Raw genomic sequence first — 13,266 nt, forward strand, 5'->3', positions numbered from 1 at the left:
GTGCTTCTACCACCCGCAATTGAGTAGGAAAAAAAATTTTCCATGCAGCCTCCCACAGCCAAGGAGCTCTTGGCCTCTGCTCCTCACGCAGGAGACCCTTGTTTGGTGGGAATAATTGCATTATAGTATCACCCACAATTGTCTTCTAAATAGAGCTTTTGCAATTTCTTTGGAGTACCCTTAGGTTGAAGGCCAGATACTCTGTTAAAAATTGATGTAATTTGCTGAATGTCAATAGCTTTACACCCTCAGCTGCTGTAAGTTAGCGTGGCTCTGTAAAAGTCAGTGGGTCTATATTAATGGACATCAGCTGGGTTTTATGACGCAGAGTTTCTGTTTCTGCAGCAGCCTGCTTTCATAAAGATGAGGGCACAGGCAGTTTCATGGGGTTTGCAGGGCAAACACAAAGGAAAGAGGCAAAAGGAGATGAGTTTTTAAAGGTCTTTGTGCAAAATAACTTTTTCAACTGGTCCTTTTTAAAAGACCTTAATGAAGAGAGACCAGAGGATGAGACCATCGTACGCTGCAGGGCAGGACTAAGAGAACTGCGTGGTGCAGACTGTGCTACTGAGGATGGGACTGGTCCCAGGAGGAGAGAGATGCTGCTTTGCTGCGCTGCCCTCTCCTCCTACTGGCTTCGCTTATGCTTCATGCATGTTGCAAGTCTCTACCATAAGGAGGTACTTGTTGTGGTTTTGTGAAGAGCAAGATAGTAACTGCCACAAAGTGCATAATTTTACACCAGTCTGGGAGGCAGAATCTGACCCGTAATTTCCAGGGAAAAGGAATAACTTAAACTGTGGTTCAAACTGCTGTGGCACTTTGTTTCCTCTTACTTCTAGGCAAATTATAAAATCATTTTAGAGATGTCACTTGGTGATTCAACACGCTTTCAGAAGCAGTTGCATCCATAAGAGAGACACGAGGGTAGGGCACTGCAAAGCCATGTGATCTAAAAGGCATATTTTCCAAATGCATCTCAATGCAATGCTGTGACTGCCCATTGTTCAGTGAGACTTTAGCCCAACCGTGGTATTTAGTTGTATCTGCACAGCAGCATGAAGGCCTGTGGGGAAAGAATCCAGGAGTCCCAGCTGGCTGCAGGGTGGAGACCTCCAGGAAATGCCTCCAGTTATCCCAGCAACATGTGAATGCGAATGCATAAACTGCTTGTCGGGGTAACTCTTTTTACCAAAGTTTCGTTAACCTTGGTGCCGCTCACCTATGTTAACCACATAATGCAGGTATGTCTGTACAGATGAGAGTATTTCATATTAAAAAAAAGTCTTCTGAAAGATCCTCAAAGGTCACATGGTGATCTAGAGGCTTCTTCATGGTCTCTGCAGCCTTTGCCTCATGCCGTGTGATATACCTCGCACTGCAGTCCTATGCCACTTTCAGAAACTTTGTTGCCTGGAAATTTGGATCAGTAGTGACTTTCCTTTTTTATCATAAATGAAAGCATGCATGCAAGCATCCTCACCACTCAGCACAGAGTCTCAGCCATTGATCATTCTCGATATCTCACCCCGCTTCTTGTCAGAACAATTACAAACCACTTGCAAAACTGTTGGAAATGCCTGAGAACATTGTGTCTGCGATACAGTTACAGGTCAGTTACAGTTTGCAAGTCTCTTAATGCTCCTCATTTGCATCTAATGACATATCCACAGGATGCTGCCCCAACAGCTGAAGTTTTGCAGTGGCCCCTGGATGCTCCTGCTGCGCTTTGGAGCACTTGAGCCACCGCTCGCAGCTGGCTCGGCACTAAGGTGGGTCAGGAAGGATTTGAAGGGCCTGTTTTGGTGAACAGCTGCTGGAGCCGGCCGTGAGGAGCAGATAGCAGTGAGCACTCCAGCTGTGTTCACTAATGTGAGGCCATCCTTGAGCTAGTTTTTGGTGGATATATGCCAAAATTTCTCCCTAAAGCCCACCGATGGTATTGGCACTACTCACCAACAGATGAGTTGCAGAAAAGAGCACTCACAGCCTGAACTCGCTTTGCCTTAGTTTTCCTGGTTGGCTAAAACACAGTGTTGAAGCAGGACCGAGACATGCCAAACAACTGCCACTGCTCATGTTTTGTGAATAAAGTGCAAGTTTCTGTCTCCTTACCCAGCAGTCCCAATGGTGCTAGTGTCTATCCTGCTCTTTTCATCCTCCTCTACCTGGAGGATCTTCTCACTGCAGTTCACTTATCTCTGGGATGGAAGATGGAATATGCTTTTCGAAACCTTTAGCAGTACACACAATTTGAAGCAATGAGCAAGCAGATTGCCTTATACAGCCAGGAATTCATGGAAGTTTAAATACGATAGGAATATTATATTAGACTTAAACGACATCCCTGAATTCTGGTGATATTCTGGAGCTTAATTTCCGTAAACTCAAATAAATGTTTGGTATTAGTGATACAAAGAGGTCAAAACCTCAGCTCATGACATTCTGCAGGCATCAGCTGCAGCCCTGTGGAGCACTCTTTTTGTTCCAGAGGATGGTTATAATTTACTTGAACGCTCACGAAAAGAGATACACCTGCTTTTCCTGGACTCCTCACAGTGACTTGGCACATTTGTGAAAATGCATCTTCCCTCTGCTGACTTCTGGTTGAAGTTTGTTTCTATTCTTTAAGGTCTCAATTTCAAAACGCACAGAACCAGAAAAAGATCTGTTTCATAACAAAATTTTCAGTAAACGGTTCTGAGGAAGGAAAGTTAAAGAAATCCCAAAGAAATCACTCGGTTATTCCCCGCAAGGGATGCTGGTTGTAGCCACGTATTCCCTGGGCTCACACTGGTACGCATTGCTGTGCTGAAATCAAGACATACTTAAACTTCCAAAGTGAATTAATTTATCTGCTGCTCTGAATTACTTGTTTTGCTTTAGGAAATATGACAGCATTATCCAAAAATGTTGTTTTATGAGTTGATTACAGAGATGAGCTGCTGGAAGGCATCAAACATTTACAGCTCCAAAGGGAGAGAGAAGTTTATGCAGGGTAAGAAACTGTAAAAGCTTCAGGTATTGCAAGCTTCTGACCGAGAAGGCAGGCATTTATGATGTATAAACAATTTAAACAAACAAGACGTTTGTACAGGAAGGACGTGATGGACCAAGGCTTTGCCTGGTGTAAAGCAGTGTTGCTTTACTTGACTTTCTTAGTGCAAGCTCTGGCTCATGGTGCCTGAGGGTCTGGTTGGAGGGCAATCAGTGAACAGACTGTAGCAGGTACTGGAATTCGGTCTAGAAAAATAAGCTCTGTGTTTATACAAATCTTTTGCTAATGTTTTCAAGCATTTTTGAGGAGACAATCTGGTGCTGGAAAACTCAAATTCATTTTTATTATTATTAACTTTTTTAATTCTTGGATTTTCCATGTGTCCAAATAGGCTGATTGATTCTCACAGGTAACTTAAACTATTCTCACTGTAGCAGTGGGAAGAACCGGGGACATCAGAGATACCCGCAAGGGAACTAAAAGGGCATCGTAATCAAGTGAGGCAGTTAATGGCAAATTAAACATGGAAAAAGCATCAAATGAATTTAAAAGTTGTTGGCTCTGATTTTAAGAATATTTTGTGCTAGATAGCTTCCCCGGTAAACGTCCAAATATACTTGGATCTGAAGTGTTCCTAGATACTAGCCAAGCTGCCGCAAGCTTTTTGAGTTTCCATGATCTGTCTCCTTTGCTGCTAATCCAGCACGGACTACTTACTTTATTGACAGCTCCGTCACTTTGGACTACAAGTTTGCGGTCGGCATGTGTGCGCAGTTTTGACTTTCAGCAAAGGCACCGAGACTTTATATAATGCAGGAGGAGACACTTTTAATAAGATGCTTAGTTGAGGTCTGTCCCTGTCAAAGCAACATGAAAACACACGCTAAGACTCCTCTGTTCCTTTCTAAAATACTAAATCATATTAATCAGGAAGCTTTTTTTCTTTCAGTGAAGGAAAACAAAAAATTATTAAAAGACAGCTTCTTCAGCTAATTGACAAAGAAAAAAGAGATAGAACCAAGTAATAAAACTTGGTGGAATTTTTAAAATACTAATCGAATGTATGAAATAGGGGGTTATTTATTCAGTAATCAAAAACAAGCTGGTACCTACAGTTTCCACTCTTGTCTGTGCGATAATCTAGTCCAAGGTTAAAGGTAGCCAAACTTAGTTTAGCTCACCATAGATATTTTTTTAAAAAACTTGGATAGACTCCAGATGTCATTTGTTGACCAGTCAGGATCTGATAGCCAAGACCATGCCCTCTCCTTAACACTAGTCCTATTAAACTTACTTGCCCATGTCACTTGTCTGTCACCCCGTCCTTGGTGTGAAAAACGTTATATAAACTGCATTTTGTTATTTCGTGTTGCTGGAATTCAGGCTATGAAATGCTGCAAGTCACATTGTGTTTGCACATGCTTGAAGTGTCCAGGGGATCTGAAAAACTCATTTAGTTCTTCTCTGTTTGGAAGGTTTTAAAACTCACTTGGCATTTCTATTTGGAAGGTTTTTTAGTCACTGTAAACTAAGCATAGGCTGAGAGACATCTCTCCCCTCAGTCTTTCTTTCCCTTCTTGCTCAATCTGCCCATCTAGCTGATAACGGTGTTCACCTCTTCTGAGGTCAAGAGAGATGTTATACAGGTGTCCTGGGGTTGGTCTGAAGCTTGCAGTAGGGTTCTCTGTGCAGTAAGGGTAAATCAAACGATCACACTGATAATGTGGCCTTCTGCCCAGGAGCAACTTTTCAAATCTCTGTATTTAACTCTAGCCATTTTCTAACAAAATAGATGGTCGTTGTACGTCCCTTCCAGCTGAAATAGTCTATTCTGTTCTATATTGAGGTCATGTGGAAGTTGAGGCAGCATCAAAGTTCAGATCTGGACTTGGAATCCCGCTCAGTCTTCAGTATACTTCTAAATCGCTGTGGCACTTGGTGCTTTGGGGGTGGATTTAGGCAGCACTTAGAGAAAAATGGACCAGAAACCAGCTTCTTGTCCTTATAAGTCACTTGTCACAGCGTTCCTTACTACCATGACAGCCTGTCCTTTAGCTGCCACGTAACTCTCTCCTTCAGCACAGTGGTTTCGATTCACGCTACTGGCGCTCTATAAAATGCATTCAAACCTCACTGCAATGATTTGTTTTCCTTCATTCAGTTTTGCTTCACCGGTTTTATTGGTGCCAAGCAGAACCAGCCCTTTGAACACTTTATTTAAAAACCTTTTTATTGTGACTGTTGGGTGTCCCCTCCAGAGCTGACCACCAAGCACCACGCATGGCCAGGCTTGGCAAAATGCTCTGAGAAACTGCTCTTCCTTTTCCCCACTCCCTACGCTGCCTTTTGTGGCTCACTATTTAGAGATCTGGGTAGAAGAACAGATGGAATAAATCGTCTGGTGGTAGCCAAGTGACTGAACCACTTCTGGGAACTGTTACATCTCTCTTTCTGTTGGATTGATATGCGAGATGCCCAGAAGTCACTCTTGTGTCAGGAGTGTCAGGAACAATTTGCTTTGCAAAGCGCTGTAAATCTCCGAGTCTGTTCTGCTTCCGGGAAGGCTCCCCAGCAGAGACGCCTGGAGCCCGCTCACGGGGAATTCCCAGCCAGCCCCGGGCTCTCCTCTAAACCAGCATCCGTGTTGTTAGAGCGTACAGGAATGAGGCCAAAACCACCATCTATATATCACCTCTGCGGATGTGGCATATAAGCAGGGGAAAAGGGGGAGGCACACATTAAATCTTACAAGTACCATTTTGTTTTCCCTTCCTTCTTCTCTTCCACCCTCCTCCACTCTCCTCCTTCTAACCCCCTGCTTTCTTTTCAGTAGCTGATGGGGGTGGTAAAATTCCAGGGGGCCAAGACAAACTGTTAAACGTTGTGATTTCTAATGGTTCCTCTTGAAAATTGCTGACAGATGCTGGTCCTGAGATCAGAACAGCAGAGGCTGCCAGCGTGAGGCTCGGGGCCAGCCATTGATTCCCTTTTTTAATAGTGAAATCTAAATCTATGGTAACTCTCCAGGCAAAGACTGCACCACTTTTCTCAAAGTTTCTCCTTGTTCCCTCATCTTCCCTCTTTATTCCCCTTCCCACTTCCCCAGACTTTACCCTTTATTCTCCATTTCATAATTTTAATTCATAACTTTTCTGTCTTTTTTTTTTTTTCTCCTTTCTTTCCTCGCTGTTTCTTTTTGCTGTCTAGCTACTGAACTCTATGGATGTTTGCCCAGCTACAACTTAGAAAAAGAAAAGTGCAGGAATTTGACTGATGCAGCAAGTTTCTCTTCTTTTTGGAACCTCTAATTCACAAGACAGCCTATTTGTGTCTCAAAATAATAGATGGATAGAGCCAAAGAGGGAGATGGGACGGGGGCTTGTTCGGTATTGAGGTCAGTCAGTGTCTTGCAGAAGGAGACGGAGGTAAGCTGCCAGCTTAGGGAAGGAATGCGTTTTGATTCCAGCCAGACGTGTAGCTGTATTTGTGCACACTGTGGCTGAACTATTGTTGCATTCATAATGCGGCCCGGCACCTGGCATAGCAGTCTGGGCTTTTTTCTCACTTAATGCTGGCTCCTTGTGACATAATATCCCTAACTGGAAGTTTTGTAAAGGAAGAGATTAGCCACGGTTTCGGTTTTGCTGGTAGAGCTTGGAAAAGAACTGACACAGTCTCAAACATTGTCATGGGTTTTAGAAGCAGTAGCAGGCCCCGGGATGTGGAGGAGGGGAGGCATTTGTCCTCAGAAAGGTTCATGCAATTTGGACGGTATTGGAAACTGCTGTTCTCCAAGGCACAAATTTCTGCCAGCATGCAGGGTTAAGTCTCCAATTTATCTTTCTAAGGACTGCTGTGAATGTGGAAGCACTAGAGGTGCAGAGATGAGTGCCTGGGAATTGGGTCTGAGGTCCTTAGTTTCAAGTAAATACATATGCACAGTTGGGTGACCAAATCTGCTTTCTTTGGTTACTTCCTTGTAAGTGTGCTACAGCCACAAGTTGAGGTGTTGGATATTCATTTTGGGTGTGGGGGAAAACATCTTCACTAGGAAGATAGTGCAGCACTGAGCAGGTCACCAGAGAAGCTGTGCTGCTGTTATCCCCAGCGGCTCTCAGCCTTGGCTGCCTTGATCTAGAACTGGCAATAGTCCAATAGCCAAGGGCTAGAAACCTCTAGAAATCCTTTTCAACCACCACTTCTGCGATTCTGCGATGTTCAGATGCCAGTGGGTGAGGCAGGATGTAAACACAAGTAGGCAGAGCTCTTTCCCTGAAAATATTCACTACCGAGATACCCAGCTGAGGTGTATCCATCAACCTGACCATAAAAAAATCTTCAACAGCAGTGTCAACAGACCTCGGGATAGCACCACAGAGTTGCTTTGGGCCAGAAAGTACGACCCAATAAGACCTGTGCTGCTTAACCAAGCCTTCCTTTCACCAGCGTAGCAATTCATGCATGGAAAGCCATTTTATCCCTTTTCCTGCCTGCAAGGGACTCCAGTATATCCCCTCATGCTTATCCAACAAGCAAATGTTGGAGACTGAGATCTGCCAGAGATGTGAATCCCCAGCTTCCTGGCTGGCAGCATTAATGGTCATGCTTGCAGAGTGTTTTGCTGTCTTATTAGCAGCTGTCAACACCACTAAGGGAATGCCTCTCACTCTGACCAGCAGCCACGGGAGATTAATGTGTGTGATCCTTAGAGGAATTGTTTCTTCTGGCTGCTGATGTGCCACAATTAGCACCTTCATCTCTAAGCTGGTACTTGGTTCCTTATTAATAAAACGATTGTTGAGGATTTCCTTCCCGAGAGTTGGGGGAGTGCCATGTCAGAGAGGCAGTGATGATGGATCAGCTGAACAGAGGCACAGCTTGGGAGCCGTGCAGATATTGCATTGCTCATGTCGCCACCTCATTACTGTTGTTGGTTTTTATGGCACCATAAACATTCGGCTGCACCGTTTTCCTCCCATTGCAGACAGTGAAACGAGGGAGCTATCAGCACCTCCGAGGAGGCACTCAACATGATGCAGGAGTGAGTTCAGTGCCTATACAAAGGACGCCACAAAAGCAGGCTAGGAGAAGTTTGGGCACAGGCGTCCATAGGATAGGCTATGCATCCTCTCCTGAGGCTGGAGGATTGTAACAAAATTTCAAAAGAAAACGTCATCTCGGGAATAGGGATGTACAGCACTACTGTCCTTCTGTCGCACGGTTCCAAAGCATAAGAGGGAGCCACGCCGTGTGGTGTCTTCTGTTTTTGGAGGGCAATGTGAAGTGCAGAAATACATCATCTTCACATTTGTATCTACACCACCACTCGTGTGGAAGGCAAGTTCTTCTGCATTTTTAACAGGGAAAGTCTGAAAGATGAAGCAGCTACATATGGGCATCCCCATAACTGGTTAAATGAAGAAATTCAAGCAAACTGACTCGCTGACCTGCATTCATTTTCCCTGCGGTCTTCAAACACTAGACAGCAGGGGAGAGCCTGCTCGAAGCTGCAGCCACTTCTGAACCGTCAGCTATCTCCAGTGCAACGTAGTCCTCTCCCAGCTCCATGGCGATCATGTTCAGTCTGTCACGTAATGCAAAAAAGCAGGAACCGCAGTATATGCTCTAGGTGAGTGTTGTTTGTTCTTCAGTGCTCTGCTTGTCTGTAGCAGGTAGGGGTCCGGTGCTGTTCTGTATCTTCTGTAGAAGATGTAACTGTTGGAGATCACAGTGCAGACTGTGGCAGTCACAGATATTTCATTGAAAACCAGAAGGGATTACATTGCTGCAACCCACAGGCGCCTAACCACAGATGGGCAGTTAATACCTAATGCTGGAAACATGATTTGAGTCTTCCAACTCTTAAAATCCAAATGCTACTCACAGAGTGAAAGCACTAGCCTTGCCTGTAAGAACCGATGAAAAAATATCAGTCATTTAATTCAGTGAGGAACAGCAGTGAAATAGCACATATATATACAAAGAAACTCATTACACTGTTTGATATTCTTGGCAAAATACAGAGCATATCTAATTGTGTTTTTCATTGCCGAGTTCACTGCCTGATCATAGCGAATAAATAACATTAGAGAAAGTAAAGGATATATATCTGGGTATATATTTCTATAAATGTCTCTAGTATAATTGCTTTCTTATTTACAGTGTAGTAACACCTAAATCCCATCAGAAATTGCAGCTCTGTTGTTTTAGGCACTGTACCCACTCAGAGTGTCCAACAGCCTTCATCTTGACATGCAACCTTAAATAAGACAGCCTTAGGACCTGAAGTGTGCTTGGAATGGGAGAATGAATATCATCCGTTTGCCTTAGATATCATGGCAGTGATCCATCTGCTGGGAATGCTCCTTGGGAGGGCACCAAACTGGCTGCATGTTCTGCAGAGAGATGTTCATATCTGGCTGTGGGATGTGGGGTATGAATGTGTACAGTTACCAGAAAGCGCTATATTTCTTATAGCTGCTATAGATGACACGTTTCAGATCTTCCTCTAAGCTCAAATTCTCCATGCACAAACAGTGAAAAATGAAAATATAAAGGGAAAATATAACACTGAAAAGGAAATGCTTTCATGTCATAACGATGTAGTAAATATGAAGTCAGTGGGGTTTTTTACATTCCTACTGATTTGGTACTTTGCCAAGAACTGTGCAGACTTTACAAAGTCCACCTAGGGAGCTCATACAAGAGGAGGAGGAGAAAGATAATGGTGTCTTTTCTTTGAAGTGCTTTGTTTTCTACCTGGAGATACTCCCATGCACAACCAAGTTGTGATGGGAAAGAGATGGGGAACAAGTAAGAGGTCCAGAATACATAAATAGCCATGACAGGGCCTCTACAGAGCCAAATGACTTTGTACGTGGGAAGAACTAAGTGGGGTGAAAAAAACCTCTTTAGGTTAAAACCCAGGAGACTGTCTGTGCTAGAAAACGACTCATTATTAACAACACTTGTCAAAAATAAGTCCCTTCCCCCTCACGTGGGATTAAAAACACATTGGCTGCTAGAGTGGATAGAGCCAAAAGGTTTTCAGTACTTATTTTAGAAAATGTATAAGACCCCTGAGCAAGAGACTTCTATAAAGAAGGTGGGAATGCTTTGGCTTTTTCTACCCTAGAGATCAGGTAATTATCCAGGCAGAGGGTACTAAGAAAGAACTCCTTGCTGGCATCTGTTGTTAGCCGTGTGTCAGAGCCACCGATGACTCCAGAGCTCAAATTCCTGTAGTGTGCCAAACCAGGACCTGCACAGAGGTCCCGGATCGTTCAGGTGAGAAATGGCACGAGTGAGATCAGCATCTGACTCGTGCTGTCTTCCTTGGCCCATATTTTCTGCAACCGTAGGAAAGTACGTACAAGTCGGTGCCACTGAGGTAGAGCCGTGAGCATGTGCTAATTTGTGTCTAGACAGCCTGCCCTCGCCTCTTCCTCAGGTTTCCCTGGTGCTAACGCGCTGCCTTTTATGCACTGTTTCAGATGGAAGAGGAAGTGTTGAAATGCAGACACGAGGAAACGGTGTTAATGTCCCTTATACCCCAATTATGTCACTGTATGGCTGCGTCTGTTCAGTGCCCTGCAATAAACGGCATTTCTTGTCCTCCTCAGGGGCCTGTTGAGGCACAGCCTCGAGCATTTCTAGCTGACGGGCTTGGGTTTCTTCATGTGGAAACTGAAGTGCAGGAAGGGGTGAGCCGGATCGAGACTGGTCCCGTCACAGAGTTGGAGCTTTGCCAGTACTTACACCTAGACCTGGGAGCCAGGAAGCATTCCTGGATCCTACAGTATTGCCTGGCTTATTAATCATGGCCTCATAAACCCAGTTACATCAAACACCACCTTAGTTCACACTTGCATCATGGTGAGATTATTAAAAATCAAGAGCAGGGATATGAGAGGACTTCGTCAGCCTTTTGGATTTCAGAACTGGAGGCAGAATGGTTTATAGGAAGCTTGCAGAAATGCAGTCTGTGTGGTCCAACTTGGCTTTGCTGCTGAGGGAGTTTTGAAAATTGGAAATGCCAAAATTAACAATTAAATACTGAAAGATAACATTTAAAGAGTAAACAAAATAAAGCCAGAAAAAAGTTTTAAATACAAAATTCTGGTTGTCCTCTTTTTAGCAATCTCTTTCTATGGCTATCTCACATAAACACTGTGGCTAATAATCTGCACTTAATTTATCACATATTTTTATTAGTAACCTAAAATCATACAAACACCCTCAGATTGTTACATTTCTTTTCTAGATGCTATTGTAAAAGTTTCAGAGCCAGCAAAGGGAGTTATTTCACTGGTCATGCTGCTTGGGAAGAGTCTGTTCAAGTCTAGGTTTAACTGGAGACTTCTTAGGTGACCTCAGTAACTGCTCAGATGGTATTTCAGTGCTTAGCGGTGGTTGATTTCCATGCAAATTACGTGCCTAAATTCCTTGTTAGGAGCAAGTTACAGGGCAGGACAATGACTGGCCTGGGCGTGCTGCAGCATGAGAACAACCTGAGGAAGCCTTTGTGGGTTACCTTTCACTGAGGGCTGCAAATCAGCCAACACAGCAACTTCTTGGTGTGTCTGAGCCCTTAGATCAGTTATTTCTCTGTTTCCTATTGGCAAAATGAAGATTTCAGTATTTTTTCCTCAAAGGAGCGAAGATAAAGTGTTCATAAAGATTGTGTTCATAAAGTTGACCTACATTAGAAAAATACTGGAATATCTGTGCCAGTAATATAACGCTAAAGCGGATGCCTGTATTGACTGTATTTTGTGTGACTTGTTTGTCTGTTGCTGGGTACAGCGTGCTAAAAGCTGGGCCCACACGTTCACCTGGAGAGAAAAGTGTTCCTTGTTAAGTATTGGTATTTTGATAAAGGTTATCAGGGTTGTCCAGCACCTTTTGGAAATGTATGAATAATTCCCAAAGTGATTTCTTCTGGTCACTGTTTTCCTTCTCCACCTTGTTCTGTGTTGTGCTTGTAAAGGTTTTAGGGAAGTGCGTGATGCCCTCAGAAATCAGCCACAGCTCCAGGAAAGGCAGCAGCAGGCTCAGGTTTGGGTAGTTCGGCTTTTCTCAAATTCCTGGTTTCAAAAAGCCCCCTGGGGAGGCAGCAACCGTGGGTGACCCCAGACCTTCAGGAGAGTTGTGGAGGTTCCTCACTAGTGGAGCCAGGAAAGGTAAAACCAAGAAATAACTAAATGCAGAGCTCAAAGGAGCAGAAAGTGAGTGTGGGGTGAAACCATGCCATGGGGGGGTTTGCTTGCCATTTCTGGGGCAAAGCAGCTCAGACTGGAAAAAAGTCCAGAGAGGTGCATTAGGTGTAGCACGCAACGGTGATATCCTGCATGACACAAGCACAGTAGTAGATCGAGGTGGGTGAATGGATATTTTCAGATTTTGAGACAGTTTGAGTCCTTACAGCACAGGCAGAATTTGAATCTGTCTGAAACAGGCCTAGTTTCCTGAATTACTGAAGAAACTGTCTTAAAATCTTGTGGTTCTCTCTGCTAGATGTGGCCAGGAGCTGCTGACCATCCTCTACATGCAGCCCCAGGCAGGGAGCTGCCAGTGCAGGCACAAGTGACTCTATGAGTATAAACTATGTTTAGGATGCTAGGGACTCGATATATATTGTTTCTCTAAGCAAAAAGGCATCCAACACTTGGAGTATCTAAACAGGTCTTCATGGCATGGAGTTATGCTGTGCCACCCCTACGGGCCACGTGTTTGCAGGTTACTGGCCTCGCAGGGGAAAGCAGGAGGGTGTACGCTTCTGCATCGGGAGCACATGGGCTTGTGCTGTCTCTCTGGCTCACCTCTTTGCTGGATTACTTTGATTTTTACTTTTTCTTAAAAAAACTCTCTCCTGTCTAGGTCTCAGTGCATGGCTTTATGGCCGGGACTGAAGCGGTGACGGTTGGTTCGTTCATTCAGAGCTTCTTAATAATAGTCCATCTAACTCGTTGATAGTACCTTTGGATCGTCTCTTCAGACACAATTCATTCATCCATCAGGATTCTCCTTTTTGTTACTCCCCTCAAAAAATATACCTCATTTCACAGCCTATCCCTGCGAAAGAGCTGGGGACCAGCATGTGTTGCAATGACTGTGGGGATCACGCCGGCTAGTGACCGCAGCTCGAAATGCAGTCATTCGCTGACAGCTGGCTCTCTTTTCCTTTTTTGTTTCTCTTTTTCCAGTTCCCCCCGCTGACGTTTGTGTGTAATTAGAGAAGAGAAAATTAACGAGTAAATCATAGGAAT

This window comes from Chroicocephalus ridibundus, chromosome 15, assembly GCF_963924245.1.
Source record: "Chroicocephalus ridibundus chromosome 15, bChrRid1.1, whole genome shotgun sequence".
Taxonomy (NCBI): domain Eukaryota; kingdom Metazoa; phylum Chordata; class Aves; order Charadriiformes; family Laridae; genus Chroicocephalus; species Chroicocephalus ridibundus.